Source organism: Heptranchias perlo, chromosome 9, assembly GCF_035084215.1.
Source record: "Heptranchias perlo isolate sHepPer1 chromosome 9, sHepPer1.hap1, whole genome shotgun sequence".
Taxonomy (NCBI): domain Eukaryota; kingdom Metazoa; phylum Chordata; class Chondrichthyes; order Hexanchiformes; family Hexanchidae; genus Heptranchias; species Heptranchias perlo.
The window spans coordinates 41,225,501-41,248,675 of NC_090333.1; positions in this window are offsets into that span (position 1 = coordinate 41,225,501).

Here is a 23,175-nt window from a genome sequence, read left to right on the forward strand (position 1 = left end):
TTTAAAATGCAACAGACCGGAACGGGCAGAACTAAACAAGGTACGGAACATCCACATATCCAAATACAAATTGTATAAAAAATGTCTATAGAAAAAAAAACAGGCACCGTTATATTTTCCGTTTCCTGATTATGAACAACAAGGCAACACGTGGCTAAGGAATCGTGAGACCAGCAACAAGTGGGTTGGGGCTGCCGTGGTGCGCTATTCAGAGTTTGGAGATAATTATTAGGTGGAGTAAGGGAGGTTGGCCTTGATCTGTGCCAGGATTGTTATCCCTGCAAAATAATTAGTATTGTTAATCAGGTTTCCACGCGGTGTATTTCAGCATTAATGGTTCATGAATATAATATCCCTCTGTCCTTAAAAAATCTTCCTTGTTTAAACCTTGCGGATTGTGTGACGGTGCTGTGATCTGACGGCTGAGAGTCTTTCTTTCTCAGGTATAAGTTGCCTATTTGCCCGAGCCTTCGGTCCCCAGTCAACCACAAAACGCCTGGATCAGGCCATCCGCTCAAAGGAACTAAAGTCACCAGTGCGTCTCTGGAGAAAGACGGCCGCAGTTTGAGGCGAAAAGTAAGGGCTTGATATAAATAATTTTAGAAGCGTATAATTAGAATGCATTTATGAGATATAGCAGTACTATTGAAGCTAAATGCTTTTTGTTCAATTCATTTATAGCTTTTCGAAAATATAGCAGTTTAAATATTTACGCTTATCACACCTACATTAAGGATGGACTTTAAACTGATTTTTTAATTGCGCCTAGACAGTGAAGTAATATCAGTCATCTCGTAAGGTCCATTTATATGACAACATTAAACGCAGATTCCCCCAGTGCACATTTTCAGTTAAAACCTTTCAGGTATTTCATCTGGCTGTTGGCGAAACTTTCAATTCAAGGCGCTAGGCGAGAAGTTCGGACAGTAGCTAAGCGAGTAGAAACATCACTGAGTGTATTTAAACTGCACAGGAATCCACCGAATACAATCAATGCGAGAGAAATTCGTTAATTTATGAAGAGATGTTATCTAAATAAGGGGAATAATGATTTATTTCCCAATCTATTTAACCATTAAAGTTCTTAATTCCAACCAGAAAACATTCGTGCGTCTTAATTTTAATCACTTCCGGGATAAGAACTTGCAGGATAATGAAAAAGATGTTTATGAAATATTGATGATTGAATATAGACAAATGTAATCCGTCACTTTAATATCGAAGATGTCATCGGTCTGCCTGAATAACTCTGTACAGCACCACGGAAAAGGGAAGCTGTTATGTAAAGGATTGGGAGCTAGTTATTGTCAAATAATTTCGAGATTAAAATGCTTTATATATCAATAAATATTTAATAAGGAATCAGTTTGCAGAAATACTGTTATTGCAGATGTTATAATCCTGACACATCCTTCAATAGCACAATTTGATTGGAAGTGATCGAGTGGGAATATCAAAGGACGAAATTATTTCTACTTGTTATTTTTTATATAAACAATAAATGCGTATTGGATTCTTTGCAGTTCCCGTCTTATTCAACGTGTTACTGGATAACAGAGAACTACAAGAAGGAGTATTTGTTTATTAGATGACAAGCTTTTCTTGTTTACTATCCAGAAGAGCATGACCCTTCCAGACATGGAAACAATATTGAAGTTTTGGACAGACTTGGGCTTTATAGACCGTCCGTAGTTTTTTTTAAGGGGTAAAGTGTTTCGTATGAAAGGCGGGACTCAGCTTCTTTGATACAGCTTTAACAATGGAGGAGATATGGGAGTTCCAGTTCAGGTCTGGGGACTGAGGTGGGCCAAGTGGAGCAACTGTCAGTGGGGGAACATTTAGGGAACAGCGATCATAGTATCGTAACGTTTAGAATAGCTATGGAAAAGGACATGGACCACTCTAAAGTAAAAATACTCAATTGGAGGAGGGTCAATTTCAGTGGGATGAGAACAGATCTGGCCCAGGTAAATTCGAATCAAAGATTGGCAGGCAAAACTGTAATTGAACACTGGGCGACCTTTAAGGAGGAGACGGTTCAGGTACAATCTAGGTTCATACGCACGAGGGAGAGAGTTAGGGCAATTAAAGCGAGAGCTCCCTGGATGACAAAAGAGATAGAGTGTAAGATGAAGCAGAAAAAAGGTGCATGTGACAGATGTCAGGTATATAACATAAGTGAGAACCAGGCAGAATATAGAAAGTTCAGAGGGGAAGTGAAAAAGGAAGTAAGAAGGGCAAAGAGAGAATATGAGAATAGACTGGCGGCCAACATAAAAGGGAATCCAAAAGTCTTCTATCGGCATGTAAACAGTAAAAGGGTGCTAAGAGGAAGAGTGGGGCTGATTCGGGACCATAAAGGAGATCTACTCATGAAGGCAGAGGGAATGGCCGAGGTACTAAACTTTGCATCTGTCTTTACGAAGGAAGATGTAGTTGAGATACTGGATGGGCTAATAATTGATAAAGAGGAAGTACGAGAAAGGCTAGTTGTACTTAAAGTAGATAAGTCACCCAGTCCAGATGGGATGCATCCTAGGTTGCTGAGGGAAGTAAGGGTAGAAATTGCGGCAGTACTGGCCATAATCTTCCAAACATCCTTAGAAACGGGGGTGGTGCCAGAGGACTGGAGAATTGCAAATGTTACACCTTGTTCAAAAGTTTCCCCACCACTGAGGTTAAACTGACTTTTTTTATTCGTTCATGGGATGTGGGTGTCACTGGCGAGGCCGGCATTTATAAACTAGAGGGCACAATTCTAAAAGGGATGCAGGAACAGAGAGATCTGGGGGTATATGTGCACAAATCGTTGAAAGTGGCAGGGCAGGTTGAGAAAGTGGTTAAAAAAGCATACGGGATCCTGGGCTTTATAAATAGAGGCACAGAGTACAAAAGCAAGGAAATCATGATGAACCTTTATAAAACATTGGTTCGACCACAGCTGGAGTATTGTGTCCAGTTCTGGGCACCATGCTTTTGGAAAGATGTGAAGGCCTTAGAGTGGGAGCAGAAGAGATTTATTAGAATGATTCCAGGGATGAGGAACTTTAGTTACATGATAGACTGGAGAAGCTGGAGTTGTTCTCCTTGGAACAGAGAAGGTTGAGAGGAGATTTGATCGAGGTATTCAAAATCATGAAGGGTCTAGACAGAATAGATAGAGAGAAACTGTTCACTTTGGCGGAAGGGTCAAGAACCAGAGGACATAGATTTAAGCTAATTGGCAAAAAAACCAAAGGTGACATGAGGGAAAACTTTTTTATGCAGCGAGTGTTTAAGATCAGGAATGCACTGCCAGGGGTGGTGGTGGAGGCAGATTCAATCGTGGCTTTCAAAGGGGAACTGGATAAGTACTTGAAAGGAAAAAATTTGCAGGGCTACGGGGATAGGGCGCGGGAGTGGGACTAGCTGGATTGGTCTTGCATAGAGCTGGCACAGACTCGATGAGCCAAATGGCCTCCTTCCGAGCTGTAACCTTTCTATGATTCTAGATCAAAGGAGATGTTGAGGTCAAGTATATCACAAATGAAATGAAATACTAAAGGTGCTACTTATTAGTTAGACGTATGAGAGACTTGAGGAAACTTGTATTTCTGAAATTACACCTTGGGACTTCATCTGAATTTTTAAAAATAGATTAACGCCTCCGTTAAAATAGCAGTGGAGATAATTTCAAATTCCATGTAAACTGTTAGTACATGATTATCCCACAGCATAAATTCATAGCCTTTGACGAATTGAAATAAATTTTCATCGCCCCGTTAAAGAGCACGAGCAGATCAAGATGCACTGATAACTATTACAACAACAACTTAAGTTTATTTAGTGCATCTCAGGAGGGGATGCTGTAGACACTGAAGATAGATAAGGGGAGGGAGAGGAGGAAGCAAAAGCATGGTTGAAGAGGTTTTTGAAGACAGGGCAGGTGGCAAGTTGGAAGGGACTGGATGGAGGGTGTGGTGTTAACGGAGTGGAGGATTCATAAAGAGACATTAAGCAGGAGGATATTACTAAAATAGGGGGAGGGTGGGACCACAGAGAGGTGTGAAAATTTGAGATTACATTTGTTATTGGTTTTTCCCCACGATGTGAGTAAAGCTGTGTTTGTCGCCCATTCCCTGTTGCCAGTTATTTTATAACTAAGCAGTTTGCTAAGCTGCATCAAAGGGCATTAGGAGTGAACTATATATTGCAGGACTGGAATCTCATGTAGGCCAGACCAGGTAGGGGTAGTAGGTTCCCTTTCCTGACAGACATCAGTGAACCAGTTTGATTATTATGACAAGCTGGCAGTTTTTCTGGTCATTTTTCAGGTCCTAGCTCACAATTTACCAGATTTGTTTAATTCAGTTTCCTGTTGGGACACCTTGTTGGGATTTGAATTTATGAATTCTGGATTCTAGTCCAGTCCATAACCAATAGGCTACCATTCCCATCACATACAGTGAGCCAATGGAGCATCAACAGGGCAGGGGAGAAAGGAATGTGGGGCTTAATGTGGGTAAGGATGAATGCTGTGGATCAGAACTATTTGCTCACGTGGAGGGCAAATGCTAATATGGACTGGTTGGGCTGAATGGTCTGTATGTATCTCTATATTCAACCCTGGAGCTCCATTGCCATTGTGGCAATCGCAAATGAAATGCATTAAAATGGTAAAATAAGATTTTTACAAATTAGTATGTATATAATACAATAAGGCAATGTTAAATGTATTGGGAGCTATAGTTTATTAGATACTGCTCCATTCTAACATTCATAAAATAGACCTGCAAAAATGAAGGAACTGTCTCAAAATTCTTAGAATTATGCAAACTAAATGTAAAACACAGTTAAATTCAATAGTTTGAAATGAATGCTACTCACTGAGGCTCTGAATGACGGTAAAGGTAGGCACTATTGTTTTTAATCTCTTTAAGATGAGTGTTTTTGGCCAATCTATTAATTGGGACCCTTAATCAATTTCCGAGAAGAACGTTCACAAGTCAATTGTTGAGGGAGCCCATTTGACCCATCTTAGTTCATCCATTCAGAAAGACCCTAAAGTCTACCCATTGCACCATCCAACTGGTTCTTAAACGATCCCAGGGTTTTCACCTCCATTACTCCAAGGGAGAATCTGTTCCATGTCCTGATTGCTTTTTGCGAAGAACTTCCTGAAATCAGCCCTAACCTTGTTTTCTATTAGTTTAAACGTCTTGTCCCTTGCCTTACTCTCACAATTTAATTTTAAGTAGTTTTCTAAATTTAACTTTTCCATAGCCACTGACTCCATCCCTTAACCCGGCCACTGTCTGAGGCTGAACCAGACCATTCGCAACCTTGGCGTCCTATTTGACCCTGAAATGAGCTTCCAACCACATATCTGCTCCATCACCAAGACTGCCTATTTCCACCTCTGTAACATTGTGCATTTCCACCCCTGCCTCAAATCATCTGCTGCTAAGACCCTCATCCATGCCTTTGTTACCTCTGGACTTGACGATTCCAATGCTCTCCTGGCCGGCCTCCCATCTTCCATTCTCCATAAACTTAAGCTCATCCAAAACTCTGCGGCCTGTATCCTAACTCGCACCAAATCCCGTTCACCCATTACCCCTATGCTTACTGACCTACATTGACTCCCGGTCTGGGAACAGCACAATTTTAAAATTCTCATTCTTGTTTTGAAATCCCTCCCTGGCCCCACCCCTCCCTATCTCTGTAACCTCCTCCAGCCCTACAACCCTCCGAGATCTCTGCGCTACTCTAATTCTTGCCTCTTGTGCATCCCCAATTTTAATCACTCCACCATTGGCGGCCGCGCCTTTAGCTGCCCAGGCCCTAAGCTCTGGAATTCCCTCCCTAAACCTCTCTGCCTCTCTACCTCACTCTCCTCCTTTAAAACCCACCTCTTTTTTCATCTGTCCTAATATCTCCTTACGTGACTTGGTGTCAAATTTTGTTTGATAATTGCTCCAATGAAGTGCCTTGAGACGTTTTACCACGTTAGAGGCGCTATATAAATGCGAGTTGTTGTTGTTGTTGTTGCTATTTACTTTCTCATATGCTTCTTTAAGATTACCTGTCAGATACCTGCCTTCAAGGCTAAAAGTCCAAAGGGATGACTGTCCGTGGGGGTTCTCCCAATCGTCTGCCGTAACTTTGGCAGAAGAGCAGCAGAAACCCTGGGAAAATTAATGTAAATGCCATTTACGCCGTTTTTCTGCAGTTTCCGTGGTTCTTCCACAGATGATGGACAGTCAGGAGAGCCCTCATGGAAATTCACCCCCTAAATCTCTTTATCTCTTATAATTCAAGCCTCTAACATTAGGGAGCAGTTTTGTGACTCCTCACTACTGCCTCTAATGTCTGATCAAAACACTGCACAGATTGATCATAACTTCTATCTTTTAGCTTCATATGTTTTAGTTATACAGTTTAAAGATTTTAGAAAAACACCCTAAAATTCATCAATCTGGGTCAGAGAGAAATTTGGGGGCAGGTAACCAAGAAAGAAATTAGGATATTTGCTGCACGAGGTCTAGTGAATAGCACTGGGAGCGTGATGATCCCTTCTTCCCCTCCCCTCCACCTTCCCTTTCTCCCATTTCAAGCTGCGGTCACCAACCTCAGGGTGCAATTGAACTGCAGTTACCAGTCTGAGACTGGGAATGACACTTCCAATTCCAGCCAGGCAGGGCCCCATTTACTACATGGAGCCAGCCATGCAGTAGCCCATTCACTGTATGGATACAGCCAGGCAGTAACCCATTTACTGTATGGCTCCAGCCATGCAGTAGCCCATACACTGTATGAATACAGCCAGGCAGTAACCCATTTACTGTATGGCTCCAGCCATGCAGTATCCCATTCACTGTATGGATACAGCCAGGCAGTAACCCATTTACTGTATGGAACCAGCCATGCAATACCCCATTTACTGTATGGCTCCAGCCATGCAGTATCCCATTCACTATATGGATACAGCCAGGCAGTAACCCATTTACTGTATGGCTCCAGCCATGCAGTAGCCCATACACTGTATGAATACAGCCAGGTAGTAACCCATTTACTGTATGGAACGAGCCATGCAGTACCCCATTTACTGTATGGCTCCAGCCAAGCAGAACCCTGTTTACAATGGGCCAGAATTTGCTGTCAAGATAATGGTGAGGCTAATGGCGCTCGTCGTTAGTTATGCACAATGCTACAACAACTTCAGGGGAAGGCAGATGCGCGGTTAAACGTGGATATCCAAAAGTTGCTAGACGAGATGCATGGCTCCGCCATTAGTTTGACGAAAATAGTATCTCACTGTCTGCCTCACCATTGAAATTCATTGAACGACGTGAAGTTGCTGTATTGTCGCAGTATATACGAACTAAACTCACCACAGAAAGTTAAGTCTTGTCCATTTCTAATACCTTTTTAATGATATGATAATTGTTAATTACTGCCAGTCAACCTCTCTGGCACTGAAAGTTAACTATCACAAGTGTAGAGTCTCATTCCTTCAGGTTTTAATTGTTGTTGGAGACTTTAAAATGTAATTTTATTTTACTTTTCTGTCTCTTTTTTCTCTCTCTCTTAATCCAATCTTTCTTTCCCTCTCTATTTCTCTTTCTGTACCTGATTTGACATTGAATTCACTCATTCTAATTTACATTTTCTTTCAGTCCTTCCACTGTTAATTTCACAATCCTTCAATCTGATTGGTTAAGGAGATACACAGTTGCATGCCCTCTTACGCTCGCTGCAAGATGCCTTGCCACAGCAAATTATGGCTCATTGTATGGAGCCAGCTTCAACTTTAACTGTCCTGTTTGGGATAGAGCTCCATCCATGCCTGGATACAACATGCACAGAGTTATCTCCCAATAGTTAGAAATATAAAAGTTTAGAGAGTGAAGAGATGAAAATCTCTGATCTCTAAACATTTAAATTAAGGACAAATAGGTTTAAAAATTATCCTTGGGATATCTAATAGACCCACTGAGGGCTTTACAAACTAGGTGTGACATATTTCATATAAGGGTGTGAGGCTGCTCCCTCCACTTTGCTCCAAGACCAGTTTGGGCTCTGACTCTAGATTTACACTGTCAGCTTAGTGTCAGTATGAAGCTGAAACTGCTCTTAAATTAAACTTGCATCGGAGTGGTAGTTGCAGTACCAATTTGCAGCTGGCAGTGCCAGATTTATACTGCCTGGCTGTGAACCCAGCACTCCAGGCCAGGAAAGAACTTTGCACCAGTGTGGTTACATTCTCAGTCTGTAAATTTTAAATGTTTTGAAAGTCCAGCTGGGTGCATTTTACAAGTTAAAATTTATTTAAATGTTTTGAGAGTGTGCCACTCCCGCGGAACTTTAAGGGTGCGTTCACACTCCCAGTTTAGCGTCAGTGTGAATGAAGCAATTTGGGCTTCACATTGACACTAACCTGGGAATGTAAATCCGGATTCAAAGCCTGACCTGACTTCAGAAAGAAGCAGAGTGAGATTCCCAAATGCCTGTAGTCTTACAGCACTTCTGTTTCACACCTCATAGAGTGTAAATCCAGTGCAGTGTCAAACTTTGTTCACAAAGTGCTGGGGGTGGGAATTTCATAAACTGACCTAACTTCAATTTAAATCATAGAATCATAGAAATTTACGGCACAGAAGGAGGCCATTTGGCCCATCATGTCTGTGCCGGCCCAAAAAAGAGCTATCCAGCCTAATCCCACTTTCCAGCTCTTGGTCCGTAGCTTTGTAGGTTGCGGCACTTCAGCATACCCAAGCACTTTTTAAATGTGATGAGGGTTTCTGGTTCTACCACCCTTTCAGGCAGTGAGTTCCAGACCCCCACCAACCTCCTCAACTCCCCTCTAATCCTCATACTAATTACTTTAAATCTATGCCCCCTGGTTATTGACCTCTCTGCTTAAGGAAATAGACCCTTCCTATCCACTCTATCTAGGCCCCTCATAATTTTATACATCTCAATTAAATCTCTCCTCAGTCTCCTCTGTTCCAAAGAAAACAACTCCAGCCTAACCAATCTTTCCTGATAGCTAAAATTCTCTAGTCCTGGCAACATCCTCGTAAATCTCCTCTGTACCCTCTCTAGCGCAATCACATCTTTCCTGTAATGTGGTGACCAGAACTGTACGCAGTACTCTAGCTGTGGCCTAACTAGTGTTTTATACAGTTCCAGCATACCTCCCTTCTCTTATACTCTATGCCTCGATTAATGAAGGAAAGTGTCCCGTATGCCTTCTTAACCATCTTATTTACCTGTCCTGATACCTTCAGGGATCTGTGGACATGCACTCCAAGGTCACCTCTGTTCCTCTACACTTCTCAGTATCCTCCCATTTATTGTGTATTCCCTTTCTTTGTTTGCCCTCCTCAAATGCATTACCTCACACTGCTCTGGGTTGAATTCCATTTGCCACTTTTCTGCCCACCTGAGCAGCCCATTGATATCTTCCTGCAGTCTACTGCTTTCTTCCTCACTATCAACTACATGGCCAACTTTTGTATCATCTGCAAACTTCTTAATCATGCCCCCTGCATTTAAGTCTAAATCATTGAGATATACCACAAAAAGCAAGGGATCTAGTACTGAGCCCTGTGGAACCCCACTGGACACAACCCTCCAGTCACAAAAACACTCGTCGACCATTACCCTTTGCTTCCTGACATTGAGCCAATTCTGGATCCAACTTGTCACTTTCCCTTAGATCTCATGGGCTTTTACTTTTCTGTCCAGTCTGCCATGTGGCACCTTGTCAAAAGCCTTGCTAAAATCCATGTAGACTACATCAAACCCGCTACCCTCATCGACTCTCCTTTTTACCTCTTCAAAAAAAATCAATATTTTGAAATTTCCACTAGATAATTTCTACTGAGGATCCAGATATGAAGCTCTAATAGGGAAGTTCAGAAATGGTAGATTTGTAAAAATAAAACCATTCAATGTCTGGTATGGAGGGATGGGATATGTGAATTTTTTCAGGGTGCAGTATACATGATGTATAATCTCGCCTTCTAGCATTTTGCTGCAGACAGTGGTGTTTAGAATCTGACTCCATACCTCTTGCCACTCCTCCTCCCTTGACGGTTGGCCTAGGTCTTGTTATCAGGCTTCCCTCAGGTATTTTGTCCCATCCTTGGTCATGGGGGTGAACATGGTGCACAAGATAGAGTTGCGTCCACAGGAGCTTAGGGTGTGGAGGAAAAGGTCCAAAGGATTGGCTCAGACTGAAGTTGGCAATGTATTGAAGGGTTCTAGAGGTAGTGCTTCATCTGGAGATAGCAATATTGGTCATGCTGGGAGAGGTGAAATTTGTTAGCGACCTGATAGAAGGGCAAAATTTGACCCGCAAGGAGGAACCAGCCTAATCTGGTGATCCCTGTCTCATGACAGTCTCTGAATCCACAAGAATTGAGTCATCCTGGGATTTCGTCATTGCGTCATAGTGGGGAGACGGCTAATAACCTGATGGGATCTTTCAGGAGGTACAGACCTGACTCCAGGCTGAGGAAGGTATTGTGACAATGGGGTGTGAGTGATGCTTGATTAGTCTCTTCTGAGGGTGTATGAATGATAAGCTGTGCAGGGCGAGTTGGAAGGGAGGTCCTGGTTTCCATTCCCAGCCATGGGTTCTGCTAGGGGATAGGGGCCATTTGATCTGGGCTTCCCATTAACAGTGTCTGAAATTTGGAAAGCCAAGTCCACCCTCCTTCTTTGGGAGCTGGGGGCATTTGAAATATATTCACAGCCTTCAGTGTGCCCAAAGGAACTTGGAGGTGCAACTGTTCAGGTCACAGAATACTTTGGCTAGTATCTTAACAGGCGGCATCGAAAATAAATGATGAGGTGGAGGAGAATATTTATATTTATTGTATTAACTTACTTAGGAGAGATATGGGCAGTTTGTTTCATTTGGTTTGGTTGGTGTGTATGCTGGTTGGGGGAAAAGTTCTTTTGTACAAGGTGGCAAGTTTTGGTGTTACTTACATACCAAAGTGTCTAAAGCTGGCCCCGGACCATGTAAAGCGGTGCGATCCCCATATCTGTATGGGAACATCCTACATGAGGGACATGCTTGCTGTTTTACAGTAGTTGAGTTTGCAACTGAGCATTTGCCCCGATACCAAGCACATAATGTCGGAGTTTCAGTAGGACGGAATAAGCTTACACAGTAAGGCTTTGTAAAAATCAGCAGGATAGTCATTGGGTTCTGAGGCTTTCCCTGAGTGGAAACTTTTTACTGCCAGATGGAGCTCACTGGCGAGATTGGAGCATTGAATGATTGTGTGTTTTCCTGGGAGAGTTGGGGGAAGGGGATGTTGGATATTTATTGTGTGGTTTCTTAAAGGGTGGTCTGGGACTTGGAAGAATTGAGTGAGGTGGTTAGCGAACACTCTGCTTTCAGAAGGGTCAAGGTGAGATATGTTGGCCCCAAAAATTAGTCGGAATCTGTCAGTCTCCCGCCCTAACTCTGGCTTACCTGAAAACAGAAAGGACCTAGGACCAGGTCTCTGCTGTTTCCAGGATTTTCCAACATATCTTGTAAGGGGGAACCTCCAGCTGTGTCTTACAAGACAAAAGTCATCAGGGGCAGAGCCAGAGGCTGGAACTCCCTAAACAGGGAGTTCCTGCTTCCCTGGATCAGTCAGCACCTGGCTCAATGTGGACACCGGTACCGTAGTAGCTCTTTTCATACCTCACTCCGATGTAGCGGTTCTTTCTTTTGCTGCTGTAATCTTTTCTTTTCTGGGCACCGTCTCCACCCGTCTCCCTTGTCACTATCTGAGGTTAAACCAGACCGTTCACAACCTTAGCGTCCTATCTGCCCCTGAGCTGAGCTTCCGACCCCAAATCCTCTCCATCACCAAGACCGCCTACTTCCACCTCCATAACATCGCTTGTCTCCACCACTGCCTCAGCTCATCTGCTGCTAAAACCCTCATCCATGCCTTTGTTACCTCTAGACTTGACTATTCCAATGCTCTCCTGGCCGACTCCCACCTTGCACCCTCCGTAAACTTGAGCTCATCCAAAACTCTGATGCCCGTATCCTAACTCGCACCAAGTCCCACTCAACCATCACCCCTGTGCTCGCTGACCTACATTTGCTCCTGTGCCAGTAATACCTTGATTTTAAAATTCTCATCCTTGTTTTCAAATCCCTCCCTGGCCTCGGCCCCTCCCTATCTCTTTAACCTCCTCCAGCCCTACAACCCTCCGAGATCACTGCACTCCTCCAATGCTGGCCTCTTGTGCATCCCCTATTTTCTTTGCTCCATCATTGGTGGCCATGCCTTCAGCTGCCTAGCTCTGGAATTCCCTCCCTAAACCTCTCCACCTCTCTACCTCTCTCTCCTCCTTTAAGAGGCTCCTTAAAAGCTACTGCTGTGACCAAGGCACTTGTCCTAATATCTCCTTATGTGGCTCGGTGTCAAATTTTGTTTGGCAATCACACCTGTGAAGCGCCTTGGGATATTTTACTGTTGTTGCTGTTGTTTTGTCCTCTGCTGAGATTTTTTAAGATGTGGAGATGCCGGTGATGGACTGGGGTGGACAAATGTAAGGAATGTTACAACACCAGGTTATAGTCCAACAGTTTTATTTTAAAATCACAAGCTTTCGGAGATTATCTCCTTCGTCAGGTGAGTGAGTGAAAGGTTCTCAAATCGCATATCTTATATTAGGCTGGGACACCATCACACCAATCAAAGGTGTCGTTGGTGTTCAGACAGGTTAGCCACGGAAAACAGTACTGAATACACAATGGGTCAGATTACAAAGCCAGAGAGAGAAAGAGACCCGAAAGGCAGAGAGAGAGAGAGAGAATGTCCAGTTGTATTAAAAACAGATAACTTTTTTTTTCCTGCTGGTGGGTTTACGTGTAGCGTGACATGAACCCAAGATCTCGGTTGAGGCCGTCCTCATGGGTGCGGAACTTGGCTATCAATTTCTGCTCGACGATTTTGCGTTGTCGTGTGTCTCGAAGGCCGCCTTGGAGAACGCTTACCCGAAGATCGGTGGCTGAATGTCCTTGACTGCTAAAGTGTTCCCCGACTGGGAGGGAACCCTCCTGTCTGGCGATTGTTCCGCGGTGTCCGTTCATCCATTGTCGCAGTGTCTGATACGATAGGATGTCCGGGTGTGTTGGCTTTGTGTATCTTTGGGAGGCAGTAGAAGTCTCCCACGCGGGGAGTACGTGGGATGAGAGTACGTAGGATGCTTTGAAGGTCTGGATCGAAGGTCTTGTTCAGTTTGTTGAGCTGGTGGGTGTGTTCTTTGGTCGGATCTGCGGGTAACCGTCTGTAGTGTTCCTGGTTGTCCAGTTGTCGGTATGCTTCTTTGCAATAGTCCGTTCTGTTCTGTATGACGATGGCTCCTCCTTTGTCCGCTGGTTTGATGACGATGTTGCGGTTGGTCTTGAGAGCGTCGATGGCGTTGCGTTGTGCTCGGGTGACATTCTGGACTGTCTTGTGAGTGCGGCTGATGAATCTGGCGTTGACGCATCTCCTGACAGCTTGAGCATACATGTCAAGCTTAGGGCAGCGACCCTCCGGAGGAGTCCAGTTTGACTCTTTCTTCTTCGGTTGCTGTACCGCGGATCCCTCTGTCTGCTGTTCCGGATCGTTGATTGTCTCATTGTCTCAATCTCACTCTAGAGTCTCTTTGTTTTCTCTGAGTTGTTGCAATTCTTTTTCCCTCTTCACAGTTTTTGTTTCAATTAGCTTTTTTTACCCCTTCTCCCTTTTCCTCTAGCATCTGTACCTTTTCCCCTCCTCTTGTAGGCTAGGGGTTGAATCACGATGGCATTCTAGAAGGAAGATTGATGGCTGTAGGAGGAAGATCAGGGGCTACAGAGAAAGAAACTTGATCTCTCCGCCAAGTGCACTAAAAAATGGAGAACACTTTAATCTACGTTTAATACGTCCTCCTGGTGCAGTGGAGGTAGGAATTGGGATGGAGCCCAATTAGGCCAGATCCTCATCTGTTTACCTGCCTGTCAAAATTTGGATATCATTTAGGGGTGGACTTATTATGATGCCATACAAATGAGTGAAATATATCATACACCTTTCGTGTCCTAGCAACACTGGGTTCAAGGGATGCCTATGTGTCCTTGGCATCTAGAGTTGCTAATGGGGCATAAGGAGAATTAAAAATGTAAAAGGTTGGTTCTGCAGTATGGTGCAGGCTTATTTAAAAACAGGGCACTCCTTTTCTATTTTAAAAAGAACAGGCAGCCCACTTGCACTGCGGTATGGCACTGCAGTGAATTTCCAAGCACCAATCTGAGATGGCTGCCCCAGCTGTGCTATAAATTATATGGGCACCCAATCAAAATTAACCAGGGGCATATACATGGGACAAACAGATGTTTCACCCCAGCCAACCGGCCTCCAAAGCCCTCAAGAGGAATTTTTGGCCCCCTCTTCTTTAACTGGGTTTGAAGTCTACATTGACATGAGTGTCATCACATTCAGACATAACTATAGAGTCTGGCATTTCTGTGGTCACTGTTGCTAAAATTCCGACTACTTTAGTCAGAAAATTGTTACGGACTTTTGGTCATTAAGCTGGAAGATGGCTTGTGGCTCTCTTTAAAAAATCAACAAGAAAGAATGAACTGCATATAGCACCTTATCACGTTCTTGGGACATTTTAAATCGAATGAATTACTTTTTCTAAAGTGCAATCATGTTGTTATGTATGTAAACACAGTGCACAATTATGCACAGCAAGATCCAAACAAACAGCAAATAAGATGAATGACCAGTCAAGCAGTTTTTATTGATACTGAGGGAATGATGTTGGCTAGTAAACTTCCTGCTCTTCTTCAAATAGACATAGGATCATTCACATTTACGTCAACAGGCAGAAAGAATCTCAGTTTCATGCAAAAGGAGCACATCCAACAATGTGCCACTGCCTCAGTACTGCACAGTCAGCCTAGATTTTGTGCTCAAGTCTAGAATAGAGCTCAAATCTATTCTGACCTACAGTCAACAGTGCTACCACTGAGCCAAGCTGTGCACCAATAAAAATGAACCATTTTTATGTCATTCTAGAATTCCAACAAAACTAATTAAATTTAATCATTTTCTTCTGAGAAGCCCAGGTGAAGGGCCAAGTTTTAAAGTGCAGGACACCATCATGTTTGAAAAGTAGCTGAGATGACAAGAACAATGAAGAAGGATCTGGTGACGTCAAAAATAAAAACAGAAAATGCTGGAAATACTCAGCAAGTCAGACAGCATCTGTGGAGAAAGAAACAGAGTTAACATTTCAGGTCAATGACCCTTCGTCAGAGTCCTTCCAGTTCTCTGTTTCTTTCTCCGCAGATGCTGCCTCACTTGCTGAGTATTTCCTGCATTTTCTGTTTTTATTGCAGATTTCCAGCATCCGTAGTATTTTGCTTTTGATCAGGTGACGTCAAACTTGGTTTTAAAAGCCTGTCGGTCTAGGAGGAAGGAAACCGAGGAAGGTAAGCCGTTAAACAGTTCACAGTTTTGAGGTCCTGGGAATAATTATCTTTGCCTAATAACATTTAGTGAATCTAAAATGCTACCACTTATCCACCAATAAGAAGTGTATTTGAAATGGGTTAATGAACATGTCAAGATAATGCACAAAGGAATTTTATGTGAGTACAATAATGAACGTGTTACAAAAGAAGTTATCCCCAATGTGTCAAACTAATGGTGTTAAGTTATGAATTGTTTCAAGAGGATCTTTCAGTGAATCCATTTCAGACAGACTTTCACAAATAAATAAATATTAGTCAATTCCTCCAGGGTGATTAACAAATAAAACAACAACAACAACTTATATAGCGCCCTTAATGTAGTAAAATGTCCCAAGGCGCTTCACAGGAGCGTTATCAAACAAAATTTGACACTGAGCCACTTTAGGAGATATTAGGACAGGTGACCAAAAGCTTGATCAAAGAGGTAAGTTTTAAGGAGGGTATTAAAGGAGAAGAGAGAGGTAGAGAGGCGGAAAGGTTATTGGAGGGAATTCCAGAGCTTAGGGCCTAGGCAGCTGAAAGCACGGCAGCCGATGGTGGAGCGATTAAAATCAGGGATGCACAAGAGGCCAGGATTGGAGGAGCATAGGGATCTCGGAGAGTTGTAGGGCTGGAGGATGTTACAGAGATAGGGAGGGGTGAGACCATGGAGGGATTTGAAAACAAGGATGAGAATTTTAAAGTAGGGGCATTGCCGGACTGAGAGCCAATGTAGGTCAGCGAGCACAGGGGTAGTAGTTCTACTTGACCTCTAGAAATGGAAAACATTGTCACTTTCTAGCTCTTCCTCATGTGATTTTTTATACTTATGTACTAAAACAGAAGAGTGTTACAAACCTTTTAAAAATCAAATAATTAGGAGTAATTCTTTTTATTTTAACATCCTTTTGTTATATTCAATTATCCTGTTAATTTTTTAAAAAAATTGGTTCAAATAATTAGCACCGATTACATCATTAGAATAAATGACCTGGAGGAGTTAATATGCCTCAGTGTGGAAGGCAGCTGAATGCACACACAGCTAAAACACTCCAATTTAATGACCATCTCCATTAATGTTAATCAAGTTCCCTGGAACTAGTAGTGACTCCTCCGAACCATCGCTATACACTGTGTGAACTTCAAAAAGTCAACAGAAATAAAATGAAACAAATGGATATTATAAATAAAAATTAACAAAACTTGGACAAGTGTCGAGATTATTTTTATATATATAAAAAACACAGCTGCCATCACAAATTTAACGTTGCCCTTGCGCCCACATGAACAGACACATGCAGCACACCCTTGCACACCCATTTTTGGAAGTGATAGAATTTTTAGGCCAAAGGCTCTAAACCTGAAACGTTAATTCCTCTGTACTCTTCACAGATGCTGCCTGACCGAATGAGTATTTCCAGCATTTTCTGTTTTTGGTTCATGTTAAATTGTTCTTTTAGTTGGCATTTAAATTGAGTTTACCATTTTATTCGTGAAAACCCATAGTAGCATTTCACTGCCAGGTTTTGTGTTCATCAATGTGAGGAAGATCCATTTTGGCCATCCAAAGACATTGGACATTTCCAGGTCAAGTAGCATGGGTTAGATGGAGGCTGATAGTGCAGTTAGACTGTCACCGTGAAGCGGTCGCATACTGGTAGTGCAGTATACCCGGAGCCTAAAGCTTCCTGGTTGGGATTAAGGCAAAGATGGGAACAGAGTAAAAGGAGCTTTACTCTGTTTCAACATAGGCTGTCACTCACACTTTAGAAGAGCACCCTCTACTGCACCAATGTGACATTTTCTTTTCCCACATCAGCCTCTATCCAAGACAGCTTGCTGGGCTGTTTGTTGCAAATTTGTTTTAAAAGGGAAAAATAGTTCTTAGGTATAAGTAACACATTGTAGAAAACATGTAATTTTCTCAAAGAAATTAAATACTATAAAGGGAAAAAAATCCACAGGAAATTAGTGTGGAAAGGTTTAACAAAAAAGAATATCTGCATAAAAATACAGATTAGAGAAGCTTCTCTAACCTAATGGTAAGGTAATACACAAATTAAATCCTGAAAGCCAAACAGCAAGAGATAAGCTGAAGTACTGACTGATTGGAGCTGCCACTAACAGAACCTGTGTAAGAGCCCTGCCTGTCTCGTAATGGCACTTTTATGGCAAGTGATGCGTAGAGATGAGAGGAGAAACAGAGATGGAAAGCATCCTCTTCAGCCATTAGACAGAACTGATATCGATCTTCACAAATGAACCAATGTCATTAGTCAAAGACCTCAAACAATGTTGCAGTATTATTCAATACTGTGTAGTTGAGTTGATACTGAGCTACACGACAAAAATATACATTTTCCATATGTTAAAGGAGAAACTATTTTTTACCTGTATGCATATCTCAACATGAATATTATGAAAATGTAAACCTTGGCAGTGATTAATGTGAAGATTTAGAAATTCATTATATAGATGAATTCATTATATAGACAAATAAGTTAGGTCGTTGTAAGAATATAAGAATTTTTAGGAAAAGGTCCCTACCCCCCCCCCCCCCCCCCGCTGTTCTTCCCTCCCCCTCCCCCCCACCTCGTGCCACGTGGCCTGAAATTCAATTCTTGCCTGTGGAGGCGCGACAGATGCTGGCAGCTCACTGACATTATTCAGATAAGGCCCTTGGTCCAATTTCTCACGATTCTTGGGCCTCTGTCTTTGGATACAGGGATTGTTCCCTGTGCCCATTTGCCACTTGAAAACTGGCCTAAACGAATTTCGAGAACTGTCTCATTCATTGCAATTTCCTCTTGCTCATTTTCTAAATTCAATGGGATGGTTGTATCTGAGCTGGCACTTAGGGGGAAGAGGGGGACAGATCGTGTGTGCAGTACTAGGCCCTGCCATGTTGTCATCTGGCACATCTAGGGAAAGGAAAGATGAAAACAGTTTAACGGTGTCTTGATGAGCAACCTTCAGATATAGCTTTCAGAAGAAGTGGCATGGTAAATGGCATCAGTTTACATTTTGCTAGCAATCAGTGAATGAGACAACAGGAAGAGGAGGAACAGAAGTTGGTATTATACCCTGAACTGGTGGCTCCCCTCCTACTTCTCCATCTTACAGCCAATCAAAAATTCTGGGCTAATGTCTCTTAATTTGATTTTGAAAGTTTTCATCATTCATGCCCAACACTTTTCTGCATAGTTTCTGAACAAAGTATTTTTTTGATAATATGCACTTCATTTGATTCAACTTAACTTTGAAAAATCTTCCACTCATTATGTTTCCCCACGATCAGATTGGCCCAATTGTAGCACTCTTCCCTCTGGGTCAGACAATTGTGGGTTCAAGGCCCACTTTAGGGACTTGAGCACATAATTTAGATTGACACTTCAGTGCAGTACTGAGGGAGAACTGCATTGTCAGTGGTATCATCTTTCAAATGGGATGTTTATCCGAAGCATCATCTATCTGTTCAGGTGAATGTAAAAGATCCCAAGACTCTATACAAAGAAGAATGGGAGAGTTCTCCTGGTGCTCTGGCTAACATTTATTCCTCAATCAACATTTTCAAAGAAAAACAGATGAACTGGTCATTTATCTCATTGCTATACTTGGGACCTTGCTGTGCACAAATGGCCTGCTACATTAGCCTTCCAAAAACAGTATCAGCATTTCAAAAGTAATTCATTGGCTGTCAAGAACTATGGGATGTCCTGAAGATGTGAAAGGCACTATCTAAATGCAAGTTCTTTTCTTTTTTTCATTATTTCTCAACTAATGGACAAGAAAGGAAAGAGGTAATGTGCGCCCCCCCCCCCCCCCGAGCTGAGCGTACTCCAGTTACAGATGCAAGCACATGTTAGTAAAACTGGTCCTGAATACTGGTGGTCACACACACACAGATATCCCGAGCCTGGGAAACACATGGTTGCTGAAAACGGAAGTGATAATTTCTTGCACTTTGATTTCTTACAAGTCAAGTTCTTCAGAATTATATTCTTGTTGCTAATTGCTCCATAGTAAATATTTCTGGAAACATTTATGTTCCTAAAAGCATTAATTTGTGGCAAGTTCATAGCTTAACATATTTAAGAGGCAACAGAGCGCGTCTGTAGCAAAGTGCCCCTTATAGTTTCAGGCTGCAAAAGAACAGCTTGGCCCCTGATAGGGGATCCCTCTCTTAAATTTCTTTCTCTCCATACAACCTTTTCTTGTATCTCTCTATTACTTTAATGTTACGATCGTCCTTGTTGTTCTGAACTTGCCTTTGTTTTTCCTCAGCTCCGATTATGCCCCGCGACATACTATCCCTCTTTGCTGCATCTTTGCTGTGTTGAAATCAGAACACACTGCTCCTATTCTAACTCACTTTGCTCCTGGGATCTCATAACTGTGCAGCTTGTTCCATGCCTCAATCTTCCCTTTCCCCTGCATCTACATGTTTTTAAAATTCAAACTCAACATTACCGAATCATTGCTTCTTAATTATCACATCTTCTCTCCTCTGTTCTTTTGAACTTTGGTGGTATCCTGCATTATGGGTGGTGGACTTCCACCTAGGTTTCTCAATAAGTTCTTAAGTTCAGCAGAACTATCAGGAGGGCGGAGCTGAGCACAGGCAAGATACTTCCCTAGAGAAAGGGAGGAAAAACTATAGGAAAGACAACCTGGGATTCTAAATGAATTTTTTGCATCTGTTTTCACTATGGAGAAGGACGATGTAGACATAGAAATACGGCAGGGGGACTGTGATATACTCGAACATATTAACATCGAGCGGGAGGAGGTATTGGCGGTTTTAGCAGGCCTAAAAATGGATAAATCCCCAGGCCCGGACGAAATGTATCCCAGGCTACTGTGTGAGGCAAAGGAGGAGATTGCGGGGGCTCTGACACATATATTCAGAACCTCTCTGGCCACAGGGGATGTGCCAGAGGACTGGAGAACCGCTAATGTAATACCATTATTCAAGAAAGGGAGTAGGGAAAAACCGGGGAACTACAGGCCAGTGAGCCTAACATCAGTGGTAGGAAAATTATTGGAAAAAATTCTGAAGGACAAAATTAGTCTCCACTTGGAGAAGCAAGGATTAATCAGGGATAGTCAACATGGCTTTGTCAAGGGAAGATCATGTCTGACTAATTTGATTGAATTTTTTGAGGGGGTGACTAGGCGTGTGGATGAGGGTAACGCAGTGGATGTGGTATACATGGATTTCAGTAAGGCCTTCGATAAAGTCCCCCACAGGAGACTGGTCAAGAAGGTATGAGCCCATGGAATCCAGGGTGCCTTGGCACTTTGGATACAAAACTGGCTTAGTGGCAGAAGGCAGAGGGTGATGGTCGAAGGTTGTTTTTGTGACTGGAAGCCTGTGGCCAGTGGGGTACCACAGGGATCGGTGCTGGGTCCCTTGCTGTTTGTGGTCTACATTAATGACTTGGATATGAATGTAAAAGGTATGATCAGTAAGTTCGCTGATGATACAAAGATTGGTAGGGTGGTAAATAGTGAGGAGGATAGCCTCAGTCTGCAGGACGATATAGATGGGTTGGTCAGATGGGCGGAACAGTGGCAAATGGAATTTAACCCGGAAAAGTGCGAGGTGATGCACTTTGGAGGGACTAACAAGGCAAGGGAATACACAATGAATGGGAGGACCCTAGGCAAGACAAAGGGTCAGAGGGATCTTGGTGTGCAAGTTCACAGATCCCTGAAGGCGGCGGAACAGGTAGATAAGGTGGTAAAGAAGGCATATGGGATACTTGCCTTTATTAGCCGAGGCATAGAATATAAGAGCAAGGAGGTTATGATGGAGCTGTATAAAACACTGGTTAGGCCACAGCTGGAGTACTGTGTGCAGTTCTGGTCGCCACACTACAGGAAGGATGTGATCGCTTTGGAGAGGGTGCAGAGGAGATTCACCAGGATGTTACCAGGGCTGGAGCGCTTCAGCTATGAAGAGAGACTGGGAAGATTGGGTTTGTTTTCCTTGGAGCAGAGGAGGCTGAGGGGGGACATGATTGAGGTGTACAAAATTATGAGGGGCACAGATAGGATGGATACTAAGGAGCTTTTTCCCTTCGTTGAGGGTTCTATAACAAGGGGACATAGATTCAAGGTAAAAGGCGGGAGGTTTAGAGGGGATTTGAGAAAGAACTTTTTCACCCAGAGGGTGGTTGGAGTCTGGAACTCACTGCCTGAAAGGGTTGTGGAGGCAGGAACCCTCACAACATTCAAGAAGCATTTGGATGAGCACTTGAAATGCCATAGCATACAAGGCTACGGACCAAATGCTGGAATATGGGATTAGAGTAGACAGGGCTGATGGCCGGCGCGGACACGATGGGCCGAAGGGCCTCTATCCGTGCTGTATAACTCTATGACTCTATGACTCTATGACTCTCAATTTACACCTGACAGTTACTAAGTACTATCGGCAAAGGCCTGGGAGTAGATTTTCTCTCCATCCTCTCAGTTGATAAGTTATACATAAGTCTGTGTGGGGCAAGTGTGATTGAAAAAGGCAGTGGTGAAGAATTTCCTCGGGATGTCATCCATTCCATCACCGTAACTTCACCGGAAGTGTGGTGGAAATCCTATTTACTCATGCCAAAGTTATGGTGGTGGAGTGGAAGCAGCTCCAAGGAAATTTCTAACCAATAATGGAATAAATCTAGTTTAATCATGAGTAAATCCACATCAAAATCACATTGAAATAGAAGTTGCACCTACTTGCACAACTGAAGTAAATCAATTATTAATAATCAATAACATCATGCAGCATCCATCAGTTGAGTGTCTTTCCCAATTCACTATATCAAAATCTTAAATATCCCCTTAGCCTCCTCTTCCTGTAGAGATAATACCAGTATCTCAAGCCTCTCCCAAAAACTAGTATCTTGGTGAATATTCACTGTATCTGGTAGACCTACCTCTGTGGAACTCTTCCTTGTCCTCAAGCTCCCTGAGGGCATAATGAATTCCTGGAGGAATGCCCATCTTACCATGTAATTGTACTTAAATAGGAATTTAGGGCTCATTTTTCTCTGATTGCCAGGTTATCATGCCCGTCCACATAACTCTACTAAGCCACAAATTTTTCCTAGAAGTGATGGCGGACTTAGAGCAGTAAAACTACAGGTCATTGGCCTACCGCCGCTGGGAGGGATAGACATTAAGTTGTACTGCAGTGTTTAAAATGCTGCAGCTGATTAAAGGGCCACAGCAGGTGTCAGGCTTGGCTCAGTGGTAGCATGCGCAACACAATGCAACAAGGCACCAAGTGGAGGTACTAAGAATATTGCTGGTTTCTGCAGTAACAGCTACCACTGCTTCTGTAGATGCCTTGAGGGTCAGTCTTAACACAACATTTTCACAGGGCTCCTAAGATTTAATTGGAATCATTCTATCTGTTCTCACATCAACCAGTATCACCTCTGCCCAACACTAATGGGCTGTAGGCAATGGTAACCAATGTCACTGTCTCTCATGAGTGATAATGAGCCTACTGCCTTAAGGCTTTCTCCAATGCCAGCACATGAGGTAGTTTCAGGCGTAGGCACAGCATCTTTTGTCCTAGCAAGAAAATGGATACCGGAAGCAGGACCATCAGAGACATTAGCTTCACTGAGACGAGTGTCATCTCACTCCTTGAAGGATCCAGGGGATCTTTCCCA